This window comes from Ambystoma mexicanum, chromosome 7q (genome assembly GCF_040938575.1).
Source record: "Ambystoma mexicanum isolate Mex_15411 chromosome 7q, UKY_AmexF1_1, whole genome shotgun sequence".
NCBI classification, from domain to species: domain Eukaryota; kingdom Metazoa; phylum Chordata; class Amphibia; order Caudata; family Ambystomatidae; genus Ambystoma; species Ambystoma mexicanum.
In genome coordinates, this window is record NC_090941.1 from 802,321,256 (window position 1) to 802,343,012 (window position 21,757).

A 21,757-nucleotide genomic window follows, 5' to 3' on the forward strand; every position below is an offset into this window, starting at 1 on the left:
CTGTTCTGCAGGTTCCGGACTGGGGTAAGGCACCATCTCTTCAAGGGATAGCCTGCATCACCTGCATGTGTGCAACAATGGTTATGTGTAAGTAATCACATCATATGGGACCTGTATCAATGACACCATAGCATGCATTTATTTCCTGTTTGCACCTGCATATCCATGCATGAATAGAGTCACATGATGTGACTGTAATGTGTGAATTCATCTGATCGACAGGTGTGGTGGCATCGTCTAGTGGGCGCAGGGGTGTCCTATTCCTTGTGAGTGCTCATGCACTGTGGTAGTCCAAGCCGGTTGTTCCCATGATCTGGATGATGTGTAGTCAATTGTATGCTTTCATCCTGTCACTGTTGATGGCAGACTCATGATGATCTCACTCTACACGACAGATGGTGACATGCTGTTTTGGTGGACCTCTGTGTTGGTGTAGGGGTGTGTACATGTATTTTGCCCTCATGTGACTCCTTTGTACGCAGTAATGGACAACTGTCCTTTTTGATGATGGTATTTGGTGCTGTGCATTGGCCATACTAATTGCTTGTCACTGCATTGTGTTGCAGGGGCTACAGTCTGATTATGTGCAGTGTACATGTTGATGGCTATGGAATGGTTGTAGCACTGCATCATTTTCATGGTAGGGCAGCTTACGTCTTGCATTCTAGGGTCAGGTGTCAGGTCTGGCCTGCTTTGGGGTATGAGCATGGTCCATCCTCTCAGGTACTCTCAGCTAGGTGAAGTATGCATCTCCCCCCCATCTCAGCCAGGTGAAGAATGCATCTCACCCCCCCATCTCAGCCAGGTGAAGTATGCATCTCTTCCCCCCCCCATCTCAGTCAGGTGAAGTATGCATCTCTCCCCCCCATCTCAGCCAGGTGAAGAATGCATATTACCCCCCATCTCAACCAGGTGAAGTATGCATCTCACCCCTCACCCCACAATCACCTACCCACATCGCGCTACCATGAGCCTGACATGCAACTCACAGAGTAGCCAGGATCTGTGCCATGCGTGTCGCTCCATGTAGCGTGATATCGTGGAGTTCCGCATGACCATTGAATCATGGGTTGATCCGGGAAATCGGGCACAACAATGTGTGATGATCTTGTTTGAGTCACAGACCATGTGCACGTGGATGGAGTGGTATAATTTACGGTTGCGGTACACTGCCTCCATGGCATGTGGGACCACCAATTCAACATGGGTGCAGTCAATGGTGTCAATGCAACCAGGGATTCCAGCCAGTGAATGGAAGTCAACTTTGGTGTTGGAGATCTCCTGGGCTGTCTGTGGTAGGAACATGTGGTTGCCTGTGTGCTTCCGGAGGCCATCAAGCACTTAGTTCAGCGTCCGTGAGTATAATGGTTGTGATATGCCATGCATCTGCCCTACTGTGTGCTGGTAGGTGCCTGTGGCCAGGAAGTGGAGCACAGACACCACCTTCAGTAGAGGAGGGATGGTGGTACGGATGTCTATGAGGCTGGCAATGCCATTATGTATCATGTCCACAATGGTGGTGTTGTTGGTGTCCCGGTCCAGACGGTACAGGGTGTGGATCTGCTCAGGGGTTAGGCTGAATGGATTGGCTCTGATTCGAGGGATTGGGAGGTGCCTGTGTGGTACAACTGCCTGCAATGGTGGTGCAGGCTCTGCCTGCCTCACCCTCCTTCTCCTCCTAAGTCTCCTCTGTGCTGCCTGTTGTTGTTGTTGCTGGAGTTCCACTGAAATCATTTCCTCCAGCCCCAGCATTGCTACTAGTATTGGAATAATTTTTGTGTGTGACTGAGTGTGGGAAGGAGTGGGGTGTGCTCCTTTTGTGCTGGCCCAGTCTATATTGCCTCCACCTGTGATGATTGTGTGCACCTGTGGCAGTTGGGAACACTGCACATGGCCGTTTACGGGTGGTCTGCGATGCTGGTATTTGCTCCATGCCGGTAAGGTACTTTTCTGTCTTCTGTAGGCCATTATTAGCATGTCCGCATTACTTGTGTTCAGCTCCTGTTTACGCCATGCCGCTATTGCCGGCATGTGAGGTCGCGTGCCCGCGCCCATGGCCCTAATAGAGGCACCGTTATTTATGGTACCGCTAATAGCGGGTTGGTGGGCCGTAATGGACCGAAGCGGTAAGCGATGCCGGTAATCATTTACCGGCATCATTTATCCCTTACCTCCTAACTCGTAATGAGGCCCAATGTCTTTTAGGGAAACTGTTTACATGACACCTAATGCATGCTTCCAGTCAACCAAGTTTGCAATTACAAAATGCTTATATTATGAAGCCAATCAAGTTATTTCAATACTACAAAAAAAGCATTTATTTTACTAACTCAGTTTGCCTATTCACTTTCCAAGTAAAATATTTTACTTCATCACAAAACACGTATTGCTACTACCACTATGTGCTAATAGCCTTATAGACCTCAGAAACTATCATTATTGCTTGGGATAATGTTCTCCAATTTATGGCGATTGGCTCTTTCTGCCCAATTTTGCTGGCCATTATCCTGCGATAATGACCCCTCCCTCAGTCTATTAAGGCTACATGGAGGCATCCTTTTGCAGGTAAATAATGGCCTTTGTGTTTTTCCAACTCAGACTCATGTGTCCTTTATTTACAGTAGTGTGAGAACATGGTGAGACTTTGGGAAAGCCTATCAGAGCAATGGCCATTGTATCAGGAACCTGGCCTGGGAGGGAGGATGAAGGTCAGTTGCTTAAACTTTCAGAATTGGTTACAATGCTGATCTAGCAGTCATATCTCCTGCTTCATCCTTTAGTAGTGTCTTCTACTGCTTGGATTATTTTCCTCATCACTCTGGGTATGGTGACAATGTGCAGACAAGAACGCATAAAGCCGAGCAGCATCAAAAACGTCCATGTTTTAGTGAGACAAGATATTTTATGCAATATATTTTACCAGACTGCAATGAAGGAGTGCATACATTAATTGAATCCACTGGATGCAGTGCTGGATTAAACCCAGTGGAGGCCCCATGGCAGTTGAAATGTCGGACCCGCCTATCCAATTATTTCCCAATATGTTTTTCATTTGACCAGCCAACAAATTTTAATAGGTCAATTTTAATCACACAAAACATTAACAATTATTTTTATTAAACAAAAACATGTTTGAACATTTTTTAATGAACCAACAAAACTTTAAATATTAACTTTCCTCAATTTGTTTTTTGTTAAATCTTCAGGGATAAAGAGCGACAAACAATATGTATGCTTTGATCAAGAAAATGAAAGAGTTCTTAGTCTGAGGCACAAATGAGTAAAAAGTGCTTGAATAAGACAGATGTGTTCTGATACAGTAGATGGTGAAGTTAATTAAACTCCATTACAACTCAGAAAAGATAACTTACTTAGTAACGTAGACATCGGTTTATACACTCATCTGTGTTGTAAAAGCATCTACTAGGGTCTGGAGCCGGCGGAAACTCGCGATACACTAACTCACAGAAAGCTTTGTTTTTGGAGGTTTCTCAAGTGCAGCACTGCGCATGCTCTAGTGGGATAGCACTGAAATAAGTAGTGTGCACGTTGACCGCTAGATGGAGATGACCAACAGTACTGCACATTAAACATACAATTGTTTTACAAACCGGCAGTTGCCAGAAGATGAGCTTTTAAGAGGCAAACTTATGTGAATCGGATGTCTCTTGTTTATGTAATTTAAGTTGTTAATGAGTAAATTGCATTAACAGAGTATTTTCTCTATAGCGTCTTTAATGTAACGTTTTTGTTTCTTTGAGTCGATTCATTTTTTCTATCTTTTAGAAACCATTTAAGAAAGCTTGATTGTAATTTTTTTTTCAAGATCAAATCAATATTATTTTGATCTGTTGTCACGGGCCCCTAAAAGGAGTGGGGCCCATAGGCCGGTGCCTACTTTGCCTAACTGGTAATCTGGCACTATTGGAATGGGAGCAGATTTCAATTGCTTTATTAAAAATATCAAGGTCTCTTAAGGTGTTGCCCATCAGCACAAGCCTATTCAGAGTCTAAGATGCCAAATTGGGTAGCTTTGCATGTTTTGGTCTTTTTTTAAGTGGTTAGTTCATAGTGTTCTGTAGTCGTATGGCTCACTGCACATTTCTATAATTGTATGACAGGCTTTGTACTAAACGCATATGTTAACATGTGGCTACTATTCTAACTGTAACACTGTTTACAGGGGCAAACGTCTTGAGATAGGTGTGTATACTTGGGAGAAAGGTAAAATGGCCATACAGAGAGTCACTGCAAATGTCTACATGCTTGATAGACGCTGGTCTGTGTGCACGAAACTTGTGTTCTCTCTAACTCCATTGCAAATAATCAACAGCTTATTGGCTAGAAAGAAGAAGGGTGGATTGGGAATCGAAAGTGTCCCCGGAAATGTTTTTCACTGCAACACATGCAAGCAAGTCCAATCCCAATAAGAACATTTGGATATCACATGTATCCATATATATGGATTAAAAAGTAGGTAAACATACAAAAAACAGTCATTACATTTATGGGTTAGTAATAACATACTAGGCATTTGGGAGAGAGGGTAAAACCAGTGTAACCACACAAAAGAGGGCCATGGCGCAGATGTCAACCAGGAAATCTCCAGAGCTCCCTGGAGGCCAGTGCCCTAATGGGTACACGTCAAAAGTACATGCATGCACGAGACATCGCAGTCTTGCAATAAAAAAGATCAGCAGGTTATTTCACTCCTTTTAACAAAGACTTCCGATTACATGATGGTTCTTAGCACACAGTTAAGGCACCATTATGCATCAGACAAATTCACCACCTAATTAGTTTACCTCAGAAACTACCTTCCACCAATTACAACTTTACAATAACTAATCATCGCAGCTAAGAGCCCTGAACATTGACATTTACAATGGGGTGAAACATGTGTGGGCTGAGATTATTATATCCAGGAGCTTAAAACTTCTCAAAACTCTGTTAAAAGCACCAACCTTGAAATACAAAAAGCTCACCTTGGTGTACCAGTTTCATTTTATCATGCAGTTCACTTGTGCGATTCTGAAACTCCTAATTTTTTTTTTTTTAATTTTGATTTAATTGTAATACAATTTTTACAAAAAGTCATCCATCCAAATTTAATTTCCTTTCTTTACTTCCTGTCTCTTTAAATGTTTTAGAGTTCGGATGTTCTCAACATCCATAGTTGTCCTCATGTATCTCTAGTGCCCATTTTATGCTCCTGGACAAGTCCAATTTGTTTGAAGAACAAAGTCACTGCCACTGCCCGTTCAGTTTTCTCCCCTCTCATCAGACGAGTCCACCATTCTTCGTCCTCAGCTATAGAGGAGTTACCTGGAAATTTCATTAAGTAGATTTCTCTTGCTTCTTGGGTACCCTTACACACCAACAAAAGATGTCGGATTGATTCCACTTGATGGGTATTATAATATTGACACTTGTCCGAAAGGGGCACACATCTTATAAACAAGATCTCATTAGTCTTCAGGAGGTTCAGTCTGATTCTGAGGAAGTCCTGGCGCAGATGTTTATCAGGGATTTTTTTCAGGTAACCTCTGACCTCGTTGATTCTTTTTGGAGCTGTAGGGAAGTTTTTGGTTAGTTTATATGAAGTAGCTTTATCTTGAGTTCGATCCAGTCCAATTCGACCAGTTTTTTCGCCACCTTCGTTGGATTTTGTATTGATGTGGTTCTCGTCAGGGCCACCTCATCAAGCAGGTTTACACAAACTTCTGCTCAAGTTGCTAGGATTTAGTTTTTCCCGCTGCTTATTTCGTTGCTCAAGATCTCAAAGACGGGCACTGTGGGGTCGATGATCAATTTTCTGAAGAGCATCATAGTGTTCCTCGCCACAGTCCCCTTCAAGGAAGACAAGCATAATTCTTGTCTAATTAGATGGATTGAAACTCCTAATTAAGATTAACTTCCTGAGTGGATAGATAGGTATCTTTTAATGTGCATTTGCGGTGTAGGATCTGCTGGAATGTGAAGGTTCTGGGGTGCAAAGTATATACTCCCCAGTTAGTAAACTGGAGCCGTATTCAATTTTCTGGTATGTCTAAAGTAGTGGTGGCCCTCAGGATGTTTTGGCCTCCAACTTCTACAAGCCTTAGCCAGTGGTGAGGGATCATGGCAGACAGTAGGTTGCCCAGCACTGGTCTAAAGCCATTTCACACTTTCTAGCTAAATGCCAATGTTAAGCGCTGCAGTCTTTGTATACCGAAACTGCAAATGAAGATTGCTATTTTTTCGATCAGCATACAATGTTATATAAAGTGCTCTTTGAAAACAGATCACCTAGTGTCACCATTACCCTTTACAGAAGTTGTATACCTTTTCACAATTGACCTTGGGAGAATTGATCTAATTAAGAAGGTCAATTTGGACATATATGCGGGCAGGAAACCCCACCGCAAACCCCCATCCAATTCAAAATCCCCACAACCCCTCACCCAATCTCCTTATATTATTTATAATCCAAAACCAAACCAATACATATATAAAATAACTAAAATAATATAAAGGTCAATTGTGCAGAAGGTCAATTAGGACCACTATAATTAGGTCAATTGTGCAAAAGGTCAATTGTAAAAGGTCAATTTGGGTAATACCTTACAGATTGATACATGATGAATACTACATTTATTATTAAGAACTTCACTTGGTGCTCTTCCAAAAGTGCAACAGAAAAGTGTAAAGTGACTTTCCGGTGTTAAACACCTTCATAGGTTTTGCTGTGTTTGTGAATTTAAGCAAGTCCAACTCAAAGTCTGCAACTCAAAGGAACGCAAATGACAGGTTTTTTTTGTGGGGGGGGCTGATTTATACTCAGCAGGAGATCCTATGCTGAGCAAAGCCACTATAAGCAAAACTGCCCCACTATCCACTGGTGCAAGTACTAACACACCCACAATTCCTCCTATTCGCCACTCTCTGAAAGCCCGCACATTTGAGAAACAGAAGTATAGTAGGGGGAATTGTGAGAAATGGTGTGCCACCTATCTGCCAAGGGTGTAGAAGCCCAGTCTTTTTTATTTGTATTAATTGATAAAATGATGCAGGTAACTCCATAGCAGAAATGAGGATCTGGCAACCAGATCGTCCTTTCATAAGGTCCATACCAAAAAGCATAGTGTACACCAGTGCCCTGCTGAATCAGTTTCCTGATATGCAGTGCCTGCTCTCCAGTGGCACGGGGAAGGGGTCACAGGTGCTCGTGACAGCTGTAGTGACAGCCAAGTCACTTCTGCACAGGGGCTGTGTTTAAGATATGCACCTCTGTTCCCAATTCACATAACTATGAGAGTTACAATCCTGGTGACAGTTGTAAACGTTAAGTATAAACCAGACCGGTGTTTAAAGTATGGTGGCTAGTATCTCTCGTACTTATTAAAGCCACATCAAATTGACATCATACATATGTCAGTCCTATGAGCCCAGCTCAGTTGTGGATGGGGTATGTGTGTTGGTCAGACAACCTGGCTAATGACTGGGCCTCTACGATGATCCTTTGTGAGGTCTGGTAACACCTCTCTTCAGCGGGGCAGTCTTTATGTGGTGCAGTGCCCTCCACACCTCCTCCATACTTTTTATGTGCCTGCCTGATTTGGTGTCTTAGTTGCCTCTTTCCATCTTGAATTCCAATGTCAAAAATTCCACCATGTGATTTACCCTCTTTAAGAGTGTCACTTCTCCCCATTGGGATACATTGCGCCGTTAGACTAATGATTGCCTTTACTAGACCTTTAGGTTTCTTGAATTCTAGCATGCTTTGACTTCCATCAAAACTTCCTGATATACATTTACTAATGGCCTTTAAATTATACTACACCCATTCAATAAGGTTCCCCTTTTCATTAACTTCCACATCGCCAATCTGAATTCTGTGTTCATACACTGCTTGTAGTGTCATCAAAGCGTGATCATAACAGCCATTGAAGTTACTCTCCATTGAATATACCCAAGACAGTGCCTGAATATTGGTCAAGACGTAATCTAGAGTAGCCATGGTGTTCCCCAATTGCCATACATACTTGCCTGGGTAATCCCCATCCACTCTATCATTAAACATAACTAACTCCCAATCTTTCAAGAAGGTCACCCATTTTGCTAAAGTCATCTCAGTGAACAAGCTAAAGAAACTAACCTGGACATGGAGTAACACCGTAAAGGAGAATGTACACAGGATGTGTCAACAACAACCTCTGTTGGTCGAAGTTAGCCTTTCTTTTCATATAAATTGACTGGGAATGTTACATGTGTAACATTTTAACCCCAAAATATTATCATTTGAAAATATATATCTCCAACATGGAAGGTCCTAACAAACGAAAACAAATTGCATTTAGTCAGTAAAAGTTAAATCTCGTAACCTACATACAATTTATCTGGTGCATAATGAGAACAGAATTTGACATTTAGCAAACAATTATCTCCGAAAACACACATCATACAGGGACATTCAGTGTCTTCATTTGTGTGCTCAGATCCACAAAATAGAATGACCTTTATTTGATTAAGCTCACACCTTCACATCCAAAGGCACACCATTACAAAGAAATGCATCTCCAAAGGTTTAGGAGTGCAAGTTGGGGGTCCCATAGTTAAGGTGATGTACCTTCCAACACCTGCCAAATTTTTGTTGCATTCAATTGTCACCTTAATGTCACTTTAACTAACATGTGTGCACTGAATGCCAATGTTTTTGTTGCACTGAACCTATTCACCTATAATTCAACCTTTTTTGTCTTCTGATAGCATAAAAGACGTCTTATCAATAGTGATCCTGCAATGTGGATGAGGGAGGTAAGAATTATAGAGTAGTGGGACGAGGAAGAGAGAGGCGAGGGTAATGGAGAACTGGGATGAGGAGAGGCAGATGACGACAATGTAATAGATTACTAATTTTACTAATTGGGTACTGGGATGACAAATATCGAGGTACTGGGTTGATGGAGGTGGCCATATTTCAGTACTACGAAAAGGAAAAAAGGTAGATGGGGTAATGTAATGGGTTACACATTGGGTACTGGGACAATGAAGAAAGGCGGGGAAAACAGAGTAATGAGAAGAGGGAGATGGTGGCATGGCAAGAAATGCAAATTATCACAAATCCAACAGCCCAATCAAGTAATAAAGAAAGGGACAAGGAAACCCAGAGTAAATCATCAAAAATGGCCCAGAATTTTTACATTCTGGAGAAAAAGAAAAAAAAAAGGTTAGCCCTTGGAGAAAAAGATTGGTTGAGGAAATGCCCTAGAGCTGCTGGAGCCCAAGGGAATGATGGAAAGCCTCTAAGTAGAACCCAAAGTCGAGATGCAAGACTTAGGGAACAAACAAAAGCAGAACACCTGTTGAAAAACAAAGATCTGAGAGTTTGCTTGGAAAGAATAATTGCAGGCCAGGATGTCCCCATTCTGAACCAGAGAAATGTAATGAAGCTCTTACAACACATTACGGTGCTGAGATGCATATCAACGGATGACATAACAGTGGTGGAGTTTATAACTGTGAAAAGGACTGATTGGGTCATTTTACATATGAATTCCCAATTGATTAAATAATTAATTATTGGAATAGAGCGACAAGCTCCTACCACTTGGCTATGACTTAAGTGATCACCAGGAAGTCTGAATCATCTTGCTGATAGATTTCCCAAGCGTACCGATAAAAATCTCTGGTGAAACTAAAAAGTGGGGCGCACAGATTATTTACCTGCCAAGGGAACCCAACAGCTACTTATGTCCAAAAATCTCTCATCACTAAAATTCACAGGAGAAAACTGAGCCCAAGATAAAGGGTTTGGGCAGGCTCAATACCCTCAACAACAAGGAGCCATGAAACCAAATAATTGGAATTGGTTAGCAGGAGGTTTGGGGAGATCAAACCAAAAATAGACTGATGAGAACCAGAAGGAGTCTAAATGCAAGATAGGGTCCTGGAACATGAGGGACTTTACATTTATGTTTTCTAAATCTTGAACTTTGGGAGGCTATGACATCTTATGTTTCCAAGAGACTTGGTTGAGGTCAAAGCCCTCTTATGAAGGCTACAAATCATTTTTAAACCCTTCTTGTAAAGGTGTTTTGGGTAGACCCTGTTCATGTCTGTTAACGTTGATTATGGTGGACAAGGGAATTTCTATAAATAGCTACACCGATCCAAACCGCTAAGGGAAAATCTTTATACTCAGTAGGGAGGCTACATGGCGGGATTCCAAGCTCTTGTTAATAAATGTTTATCGAAGTGTGAATATTCGATTATTGCCCCCGTTTACAAATCAGGACTTTGCACATTTTCCAAGCGATATGGGTTTTCAACATAGGAGGATCACGCCATTGTGGCCACAAGCCAACGGAATCAAAAACGATTCATGGCAAACATCAAACAATCCCTGCAAGTGGCCAATGTCACAAACAGTCCATTCAAGCAAGCAATATATAAACTGCTGAGAGAATACAGAGACACACATCACACAGTACTACGGGAGTGTGTCCTGCTGACCTCATGTTTGGGAGGTCGGTACGGACCAGACTGCCGGAAAGCCCGATTACTCATCCCAGGGGACCACTAGAAATGCAGGTGTAGGCTCATGATCAGGAGGAGAAGCAGAAAATGAAGGATGGGGCAAACATCTTCCAGGGGGGTCAAGGAAACCAGCTTTCAAGTGGGAGACCAGGTGGTACTTCGTCAACCGCAGCGCTGAAAGGAAGATCCCACAATCACACCCAGCGGCTGACGATAACTGGTAAGAGAGGAACGATGCTCACGGCAGAAAGTGGCTCTCGCAAGACAATCACACGCTACACATCACATTTCAAGAGGTGCTCAGGTGAAGATACCTGTGGTACCCCACTCGAGACGATCGGAGTGACCCAGAATCTGATGACTCATGTCTAGGGGATGGGGAAGCATCAGAGGAAGAAGAGGAAGTCACCAGGCTGACTGAAGATCCCAAGGCTGCAGAGCAAGGGAAGGGGATGCCCCATTTGGTCTTGCATAAAACTACGAAGACTGATTGAAGAGATGTGGTAAATGTGTATCTGGGTTATCCGATTTGTTAAAAAAAGGGGAGATATACTGTTGTACAAGCATTTAGCCCATCACCGCCATTGGGTAACGGGAGTTGCCACGTGAGACGGCATGATAGGAGAAGTGAGGCAGGATTATGGAGAGTTTTCCAGGGCATTGGGATGTTTATTTACTTGAACATTTATATAGCGCACAAAACACAGAGGTATATAGGCGCTTAATCTTACAAAATCGGTTACAGGCATGACATTCAGCAAGTTAGTTGGAAAAACATTATTCATTCCATTCGGGAGATGCTAGTCTAGTCCTGGTTTTAATCCCATTATAACTCAAGGACTGCAAGTCCCAGAATTTAACAAGACTAGACTGGTGTCTCTCAAATGGATGGATAATGTTGGCATGTATGTTTTTTGCAGGTTGCTATGATATGATATTTTATTTATATAGCACCTATACACAATGTGTTTCAAAGCGCTTCAAGGCAAGGGAGGGGACAAGGGAAAATACAACCACATTCTTACAGGCCATGAACAGTAAGGATGTGAAATTAACTATCATACTCGGCCTGACGACATTTCAGATAGTGCAAGAGCTAAGACATAGATAAGGAAGGGAGGGGGAGAGTGGGAAGGAAATGGAAACAGAGAGGTGACTACCGTACTAGGCCTGACAACATTTCTGGTAGAGCCAGAGAAAAACAAAAGGTGAGGAAGAGGGGTGCAGAAAGGGAGGAGAGGAACAAAATAAGCAACCATCATACTAGGCCTGATGACATTTCAGATAGTGCTGGAGGGATGGTGGGGAGGAAAAAAACAGTAATGGGAGGGTGGAGGAAACAGACGAGGTTGCTATAATATTAGGTCCAGGGACAATTCTGATAGAGTAAGTGCATAGAAGAAAGTAAGGGGAGGAGATAGGAAAAGGGAGAAGGGAAAGGAGGAGAGAAAAGAGAGTAAGCAGTCAAAAAGAGTGGAGAAGCAAGAGTGGAGAGTGAATACAATTGCAGAAGTCAGTAGTAACACATAATGTTGCAAGCCAGGATACAAGATGAAAATGGGAACAGCATGATTCTGGGCCACCATTAGTACAAGATGCAAAGGAAATCCAGCATGAGAGTTGAGAAAGAGTGACACACCATGAATGAATGAAGTCCATAAAAGTCAAATCCAGCATTGGCCACAAGACAGTGATGGTGAAGGAAGGCACCAGGTGGGCGGGGCTTGCTAAGTGGTGAAAAAGAGCAGCAGGCAGGAAGGTACCAGGTGGGCGGGGCTTAGGCCAGGTTACCTAGATGCACTTGCACCTGCTCCCCTGCTATAGCAATTCAAAGCCATTGTGAACGTTGTAAAGCTAGAGATTCAGGTGTGATGCAGACCAGTCTCTGCTGATATTTCAGGCCTCATAAGGATCAGTCACTGTGGGAAACCGACAGAGTGAGCTGCAGTGTATTAAACTGAAAAGGGAGCCATGACGAACTACTTTTCAAGTTCTAAAGATGCAGTAAAAGAAAATACAGCTTCAGGCATGGATGTAAAAAATATGACCATGTTTAGTCTATTGATTCTCTGCAAAAGCTATACTATGTTATAAAGTTTTTATGCTGCGCCAAACACTGGCATGGTGGTGTTACAACGCCGGTGACTTGAGTGCGAAAATACTGTAGTGTGACCACAATATGGAAAAAGCGCATCATATCTCCAAGCTTTTGAACTTGTGGGTACTTTCATACCCTTTCCATTCAACATTTTCTAATATTGCTGCTGAAATTACAAATGCATTTAAGTCATGCATAAAAGCCTGAAGTGGAAAAAGTCAATGAATCTGAATTTCCTACATTGAACAAAGAATTAGCGATGTTTCTAAGAGAAAGGTGATCTTGAACGAGTTTCCAAGTTAGAGAAAGGTAGCGATGGAAAACGCAGATTGGGGTTGGATTCTCCCAACACATATTCCTGTCACAGTCTGAACATTGAAAATAACAGGCAAATGGGTAAGGTGCACACCTATTTCTAGAGTGCTTAATGGTAAATTGAGCTATTTGGGGAGCGGAGGAGAGGGACAAACCTGGCACAACGTTGATTGCATAAACGAAACAGACAAATAAGTGCCCTATGGATAAGGACACTCGAGTCCCCGGCACACCTACTGTAGTGAACAGCAGTAAACAACTGAATCCGTTGCCATGTGAAGAAAAGGTATTAAGAACACAGTACGTTAAGAGGATATTTAGGATGCAGTAAATTCAAAATGAATCGTTTAATGCAATACAAAAGATATATCAAAAGACTCTGCTCAACACGTTTCAGTATTTCCTTTACCCAGGAGCAAATAACAAATTTCTTCATCTGATATTCAGCATAGAAATCTACAGAGTAAGTACAAAATGATACATTTAATCTTCCATTCATTAAATCATCTTGAATGTACATAAAATAGTGTTTATAGCATGTAATAGAGCAAAGTATCTCCCATAGCATATTTAGTAATCATTCACTTTGACTTACAGCCTAAGACCAAAAGTTCAAAGGTCCTCTCCTATGTTCCGAGAATAGCCCAATTGTCCCACAAGTGAATTTGTTCAACCTGACAATCAGAAGAGCAAAAGGGAGTAAGACCGCCTTATAGAATTGTATATTAAATGGCCACTTTGCTACCTTTTGATTATTCCCAAATTCCAAACAAGGCATGAAGCCTTACCTCCTGGTTCAAAAATGATCAGCAAAGTTCTGAAGAGGGTAGTCTCTATGGAGGATACTCTTGAAACTCAAAGTGATGGAATGGCTATGAAATCACAACAGAGAGGTTATCCTATGGAAATAATAAAAATGCTGCATGCAGTAAGGGGAATAAACAATCAAGGAAATGTCTTCTTATCCCTAAATCAAAGACAGGAGAGATTCCATTTCTATATACTTTGCAATACTCAGCCATCATGTCACCAAACCGATAAAGAAAAACTGGAGGCTTATCCAGATAGACACTCAGTTCACTAAACTCAGTGGGAAAAATTAAGCCAGCGTGAACTCGTCTGGATTGACAAATTGGACTTCCTTAATCCAAATGGGATGAATGAGGAGTTTCACAAAAGTGCAGTTCTCTGAATATCATTCATATACGCTTATGCATGTGGAATAATGGACTGATATACATTAGATATGAATGTCATCCAATATGTGATATGTTTTGACTGAACTACTTGACGACAGGAACCAGATCGATGAACAGTAGAACATTCTTAAAGATAAGATTGTGAAAATAGCATGTTGGTCAACATTCATCCGGATAGGCATTTTGTATATCTAACTATCATCCTCTAACTTTGAACAGATAGGTCCCTTATTTTCAATGTGTTTTTCTCTTCATTATTGCATACTTTATATTTTCCAACTGACCACGATCTTGTGGCCCCCCACTTGGCTTAGCTAGTCCAGAGTAGCAATAACCGCAGACATTGGGCCTCATTACAACTATGCTGGTCCGGAAGCAACAGTGCCGGTAAGGTTACCGGCACTGTTGTTTCTGGATCAGCATATTACAGTTCTGCAGGCTTGTGCCGTCCCTCCAGGCAGGTTAGACATGCCGAGCAGAACGGCCCCTGCCCGTAGAGTTTTCACGGAAGCACCAGCACTCTTATTAACAGTGCCTGTGCTTCCGTGGTCCCCACTCCCATAGACTCCTATCGAACTCTATGGGAATGGGGATTTACAATTTACTGGCGCCTGACTTTCCGGTCGGACAGGGTTGTAATACCCCGGTGTTACCGGGAAGTCAGGTGTAAATCATTACGGGTCCAGCTGTAACCCGCCGGTATCACCGGCACGTTTACTGCCGGACCCGTAACGAGGCCCATTGTATTTGAATCTAAACATCATCACTATGGGTTGTATGATCTGTTCTATTTGCCCTGAACTACTCATTTACTGGAGAGCCGGCATTGTATATAAGAAAGGGAAGGTTGTGTGCATGTCTGTTTACATTGCACAGCTAAAATGACGCCATCGCGATCCAAAGCGATTACGTTCATTCCTCCACACAATACCAAAGTTGGCTATTTTTGATTCCTCTTGAAACACACCATGCGTTTTTCAACATGGAACGCTGGTTCATTGGTGATGAACACCCTTATTTGTTTCTCACATCTTGATGATTTGGTCTTTATTCATTTTTTATTATTTTGTGTGAAGTGGATATTTAAATTTTTTTCACGAAGAACCACTCAAATAGTTACCCATTGATTGTTTTCAGGTAGACCTGCTGAACATACCTATGAATGAATCTAGAATTTGTTGATTGGATCCAATCGAGGATTTCAAATGTGGAAGTGGCGTAAAAGAACTTTGCTGATCATTTTTTAAACCAGGTGGTAAGGCTTTATGCCTTGTTTGGAACTGGGGAATAATCAAAAGGTAGCTATTTAATAAAGTTAGATTTTAAGTGGAAAACATGACTTTGTGAGTTTACATTTTCTAGATTGAATGAAACATCTAAAATCAAAGTGCAGCTCCTGGCGGACTCAAATCGCACATGAAAGTCGACCTTAAGAAACTTACATTACAATCAAAGCTTAAAGAAGTAACAAGAATCGAAATAACATGCAAAGATTTAGTAATGATATTCTACTTCTATAAGTGGCTTTTTGTTTCAGATGAATCTCACTTCTAAGGAATTGAATAGTATGGATTATTATTACTCAATGTATCGACCTATTAAGGATTAAGTGCTGAGTCACCCCCGACAGGGTTTGCACCTGTAGGATTATTTAGTGCGTTTTTGGAGTGCAGCGCCACTGCATGGGATCAATGTATTGCTATAATGCGGTACAGCAAGCCATGTGTTGTCAGTGTAACATATGGAAATGCAAATGAAGACAGGCTACACAGGTCAATAACAAACCATTTTCTCATTTAAAAAGCACACCATTTTTTTTTCTTTTCTCACCTGAAATGCCTCAATTGCAGGAGACACATTAGATAATTAATGAACTAATATAATTAACAATTACTAACATGATTTTAACTTCTTAATATTGTAATTTTTTTCTCTCTTTTTCTCTGTGTTTTTCACGGTCCTTGCTCAGGAAACAAAACTCGAATAAGCAGGAAATCAATTTTGTTACAGTTGCTTACTGTAAAAGTAAGATATTGTTCGAAGAAGGAGGGCATGACATGATGGATTTTTATTGGACAGGCATCACGTTAGGGACTGTAACAGAGGTTTCTTGGTGCACCTCGGGGAGGAAGAAAGGCAGTGTCCATTTTGCATAGCTTCGGTGAGGACTTGGCTGAAGTGGATGTGGGGTTGCCTGGCTGAGAGGCGTTGTTCCAGTGCACTGTTGACCTTCACAGGCTGAAGATTATAGTCGATGAGCACCGGCTTGAGAAGAGAAGATTGCAAATTGGAACTGCATGTTCTCGCTGGGGTGCTCTAAAAGGAAGCCCTGAGCCATCTAAAGAAAGCGACCAGCCTAGAGATTTCGCGTGCTGAACAGCTACAAGTTGCAGGTAATTATCTGATACAAAGTGAGAGTGCGGTGTGTGAATGAAATCTATTTCAGGCAGGGAGTGTAGCGATAGCTTCCATTGAAGAAGCACTGTATTTAAATGCTACACTCTGAAGTTGCCATCTAAATGCAAGTCCACTGATGCATTGTTTTCTTTATTGTTGCAAAGAATCTAATGAAATGCCATGTATGTTGCAATTGTTTCTCTTATGTTTATTTTAGAAAAGACTGCCTCGCAAAGCTGGTAATGTATGATTTTTTAAATGAAACTGATGTAAATCACAACCTGTGTAAAGGCTTTTTTTTTGCTTCTGTTTTCTGTGGTGAGGTTAGCCCATATCACATGATAAAAGGGGAGGCTATTAGGTAATATATGCCAAGCATCCTATGTGGAAAAAGGTATGTTATGAGTAATTACAAATAGCTGTGTGCGTGGTTCCACTCAGTGTATATATGTGTGTGGCTTCTGTGTGGAACACAATCCGATAGTCTGCTGGGCGTACATGAATCAGCAGAGAGAAAGGCCTCTGGAAATAGTTTCACTAATGTAAATAAATTAGTGATAATACCACACATCAATGGAAAATAAAGCATAATTTGTTTCTAAATATTAATTGTCAATTGCAACTTAGTTTTCCATCTTATCAATTATCCAATCCTAAAAGGTTAGGAAAATAAATACACACAGTGCTTCTGTTTGGTTCATGCACATCTGCACACAACACAGCAGAAGCTGAACAGAAAGAAACCATTCCTTTTATCACTCTGTGCTGTTTTCTTTCTCAAAAGGCTTCAGAGAAAATAAAATAAAACAGTTAGCAAGCCATGGAGAAAAGCCTTTGAATTACATCCATGTAGATAAAATTCAAAAGAAGCGTTCAGGTTTCCATCAAGAAACCTGACCTTTGCACTGCCCTCTACTCTAAACCTGTGCGTAAATGTACCCTGAAAATAAAAAAGCTGTCATATTTACAAGATTTTCATGCGTAGAAAAAGGCCTAGTATGACCCTTAGCTGGTGGCCTGCTTACTGCTAATAATTCTCAATTAACATGCAAACTAATTCACATTAAATATTACTAAATGGCGAATCTCCCACCATCCCCCCAATGAAATGGTCTTTAAATAGTCCTTATTGTAAAGTAATGTGCTTATGAATGGTTTGTCAATGAATGTATCAAAGATTTCCTTGGAGGAGCACCCAAATCAGCCCCCCCAAAAGAGTGGTCACACCAGGTTTTGAACTATCTGTCTGGTCTTAGGTTCTTCACAACATAACATGTAATTATTAGTAACTACAATTCTCAAACTTTCCTGGGGATAGAGGAGAATCTCCTAACCCCCATGCAAAATGGCATTTATGTTCTTTGAAATGTTAACCAATGTTACTGGCCTTGTGTGCTTACTTATAAACACTTGCTACTGAAGTTGCAAAATCTTTTAGAGGAAATCACCAATCTTCCTCGAAAATTGTCCTTTACTAAAATCCCCCCCAAAATATTTTGACCAATATCAAACATTATTTCTATTATAAACCTAGTCTTGAATAATGAATTTCTGTTTGGCCAAGAAGTGCACCATACTCTAAAACATGTCATGAACATGCTTCCAGAAGGAACGCCCATGCCTTTACACAACAACTACTTAAATTCAAATGAAGTTAAAACCCAATTGAGCTGGACTAGGTTTGAAATCACTGTCAATTACTACAAATAAACCTGGCTTTATGTGTTTCAATCATGTTGCCAACGCCTAAATGTTGATGGGTTCCTCTGAAATAGAGAAGTAGATGTTCTTAACCTAATTCGAAACACAATTGTTGCTTGTTATTGCCCCCAAATGTTTGACTATCCTTTCCTTAATGGAAAGCCATCTAGCCATCTCTGCATGAGCCAATGTTTGTTCAACCCAAACGGAAAGCCACCCAGCCAGCTCTCCAAGAGCCAATATTTGTTCACCCTAAGAGAGGAAAGCCATCTAGCCATCTCTGCATGAGCCAGTGTTTGTTCAACCTGAGAAGAAGGCCATCTAGCCAGCTCTGCAAGAGCCAATATGTGTTCAACCAGAGAGGAAGGCCGTCTAGCCATCTCTGCATGAACCAATGTTTGTTCAACCTGCGAGGAAAGCCATCTAGCCAGCTCTACAAGAGCAAACATTTGTTCAACTTGGATTAGTACAAGTGTCTAATTACAAGACCACCCAGAAAAACGATGTTTCTACCTATACAGAAACAAGCATGCACATCCAACCCCGCCGTTTTTAGAAGGCTTCCACTGGCTTCCAGTATAAGCTAAAGATTCATTCAAAATACTGACAACAGTGGACAAAACGATACATGACAAATCTTCAATGTTTTAAACAAACAATTACATTCTCGTAGTTTTGTATTTGCACAAATGTTTCTGACTCGCAAATACCTACAAACACATTACATCCAGTTCAAAAACATACACATTTGGTAGTTTCCACATTAGGATCATTGGTTATTACAGTCATTAGAAGTGGATGAAATTGGGCTCCAAGCGCTATATGAAAACAAGGTGCCATAAAAGGAATCAAACACCCACTGACAAAACTCTCAGGGTGTTTATCAAGACAATCAACGTATGGAGCAAAGCCTATTTAAACAGCAATGAGAGTAAACTATTGTGAGAACTCACAATGCAGAGTGAAAACAAGATAGAAAGTGGCTTGTTACACAAGTAACATGTAAACATTAGTCTCACTAAGTGGCTGAGAATAGAGAATATCAGACTCTCAACCGACTATTATTGCACTGGTGTTTTCTCCGTTTTTTACTCACTTGCCTGATTCAACTGTGGGTCTTCACAGTAGACAGGAGCACCCTTTAATCAGACAAGTGAGTGCAAACAGAAGACACCAGTGCAATAAGATGAGAGGGACATGAAAGGAATTAAAAGAACATCGGGGCATGCTAGGTGACTGGAGCAGACTAAAGATACCTTAAAAGGCTCAAGATTGCTCATGGGTAGGTCCTCGGGAGCGGAATCTTAAGAATAGTAGGGAAATAAGGAGGAAAATGATGACCAGAGTGGCAGAGAGATTTAGTGTGCCTGGGCGGGATGTCCAAAGGGGGTGGTCAATGTCTACCAAGAAGTGTTGGGTCCCTTTTTACTCATCTTATCTTCAGATGCCCGATTTGTGGGATACCCTCTAAGCCTCCATAGTCACATCTGTCCTTGCCAGATCTCCATGAAATTGGTCATACCCCTCCCCTCAATGGCGCTTCCCAAATTGTATAAGATTGTGAAAAACCCAAACATGTGAGGTATGCTACTGAGAATGAATGACTCGCACCTAGACCCTGAGGTTCGGAGGAAGCTTCCCCTGTGCCCGAAAAGTGAGCAAACACTCAATCTTTAGGAAGGTTCTGTTCAGGACCTCAACTACTGTACTTGAAAGCGACCATGGTCTCTTACGTTTCACTAAAATACTGTGTGCTTCCTCCCACTGTTTAAAAGCAGTATCAGTGAGTAGGGTGACCAGGTTTAACAAACCAAAAAAATAGGGACATTATTGCAATGCTACACATAAAAAAGGATATTCTATGTTATGGGATTTTATACTGTGCACTATCACCACCTGCACCCTTGGCACTCTGGCAGATTTGTAAAGCAAGTGGGTAAGGTTTGTGGGGTAAGTTAGGGAGACTGAGCGGGAAGAAAGAGCTGAGCCTAGGTGTGAATTTTCGGTCGATAGCCGCCATGTCCTGTTGTGCGAGGCTATTTGTGGTTTATTTCATTGTCAAATTTATGACATTAGAATGGCTAAACCCACCGGATGATGGGCACATCGCAGTTTACTTTATTCGCATTTTTAGCTATATTTGCCATCTTTTGATATCATTGTCTGGTTATTGATAGTATTACAGGATCGTGTTGTATTAGTTGAAACCTTTTCAGGGAGATGCGCTCTCTTTCTGCAGAGCTCTACAGTGTGAGAATGACCATGGTCCCTGGTAGAACGATTGGGTGTGCCTTTATCACTTCTATTCCTTTTACGGGCTTATTATTAGCTTCCATTCGTGCCTAGTCCCCATGCTCTATTCTACACAAGGACATAGCCACACAGTATTTCACCTCTCATTTGCCTTATTTAGGTGTTGTGGTCTTTGAGCCTTCACTCTTTCTGGCAGTAAAAAGAGTTGAGGCTTTCCCTGCAGATGGGTCCTGCCCTGCCCTCACCATTTATCGGAGAAAAGGTCTGATATGCATATAGCATGACATTCTTTTTCTAAAACTGGGAGATTTTACAATTTTGCAAAAGCTTGCTGGTACAAGGGGACACGATGTGAAAACTAGGACTGTGACAAAACCGGGATGCCTGGGTGCCCTAAGTATCCGAAATCTAAATAAATCCATAAAAGCACTGTTGCATTCTGCATGGAAAATGCACAAAGGAGTGTAGAATAGCTTCCTGCGTCATTGTAGTGGCTTTACATAAATTAATAGCATTGCATTGCTCTTTACTACTGACTACGACTTTTTAAACACAAGTAGGGAGGGGATCATTCTCAGCTGCATGCAAAATAAATAAAGTGTCATTCCGTGATGGAACGACACTTTTCTTGTTGGCTCGATGTTCTGCATCTATATAACTCTAGGCACATAATATGGAGCAAAGTAGAAATGTGTTGCACCCTCACAGAATGGCACTTATCTTGTGTGGAGCTCAGAATCGGAGACGCAGGGTAGACTTGGTAAGAGCATGGGGGAGGGACTGGTAGCTGATGCGGCAGTTCCCAGAGTTCTAAACCAGTTCTATAACACTGGAGTTAGATTCTGGATCTGCGATCTGTACAATGCTGGGATTCGTGAATCACTCTGGAGACAAGACCAAAAGAGACTACGGAGCACCCAACCCATCCATGCCTTTCACATTTCATGAGTTAAATTGATCTCTGCTGTGAGGTTCTCGCCCCCATTGTCTTTCCATTTTTTCCCTGTTTCTCTCTCCTCTTCCCTCCCTCTCCTATCCTATCCTCACTGAAGAATCTGCGTAACTGGTTAGAACAGCGTCTTGATGCCTCCGAGGATAGTGCGCTTTACAAAAGGGACACGATAAATAAATAATAGTGCTGGTGTTGATTTGCTTTGAATGTAAAAATGTGCGCTTCGCCAATAAAAAAAAAGACAAACCGAATTGATGTGCTTAAAATAAATCATAAAAAGGCCTATCGTATATTATGAATATTTTAAATGTGTATGAGCCTCCA

General features: G+C 41.5%; 1 protein-coding gene across 1 annotated transcript in view; it reads right to left on the reverse strand.

Annotated features, from left to right (window-relative positions):
* CEP126 (centrosomal protein 126) overlaps positions 1-21,757 on the reverse strand; it is a 543,909-nt gene that overhangs the window by 521,406 nt on the left and 746 nt on the right. The gene's annotated exons all lie outside the window — the stretch shown is intronic.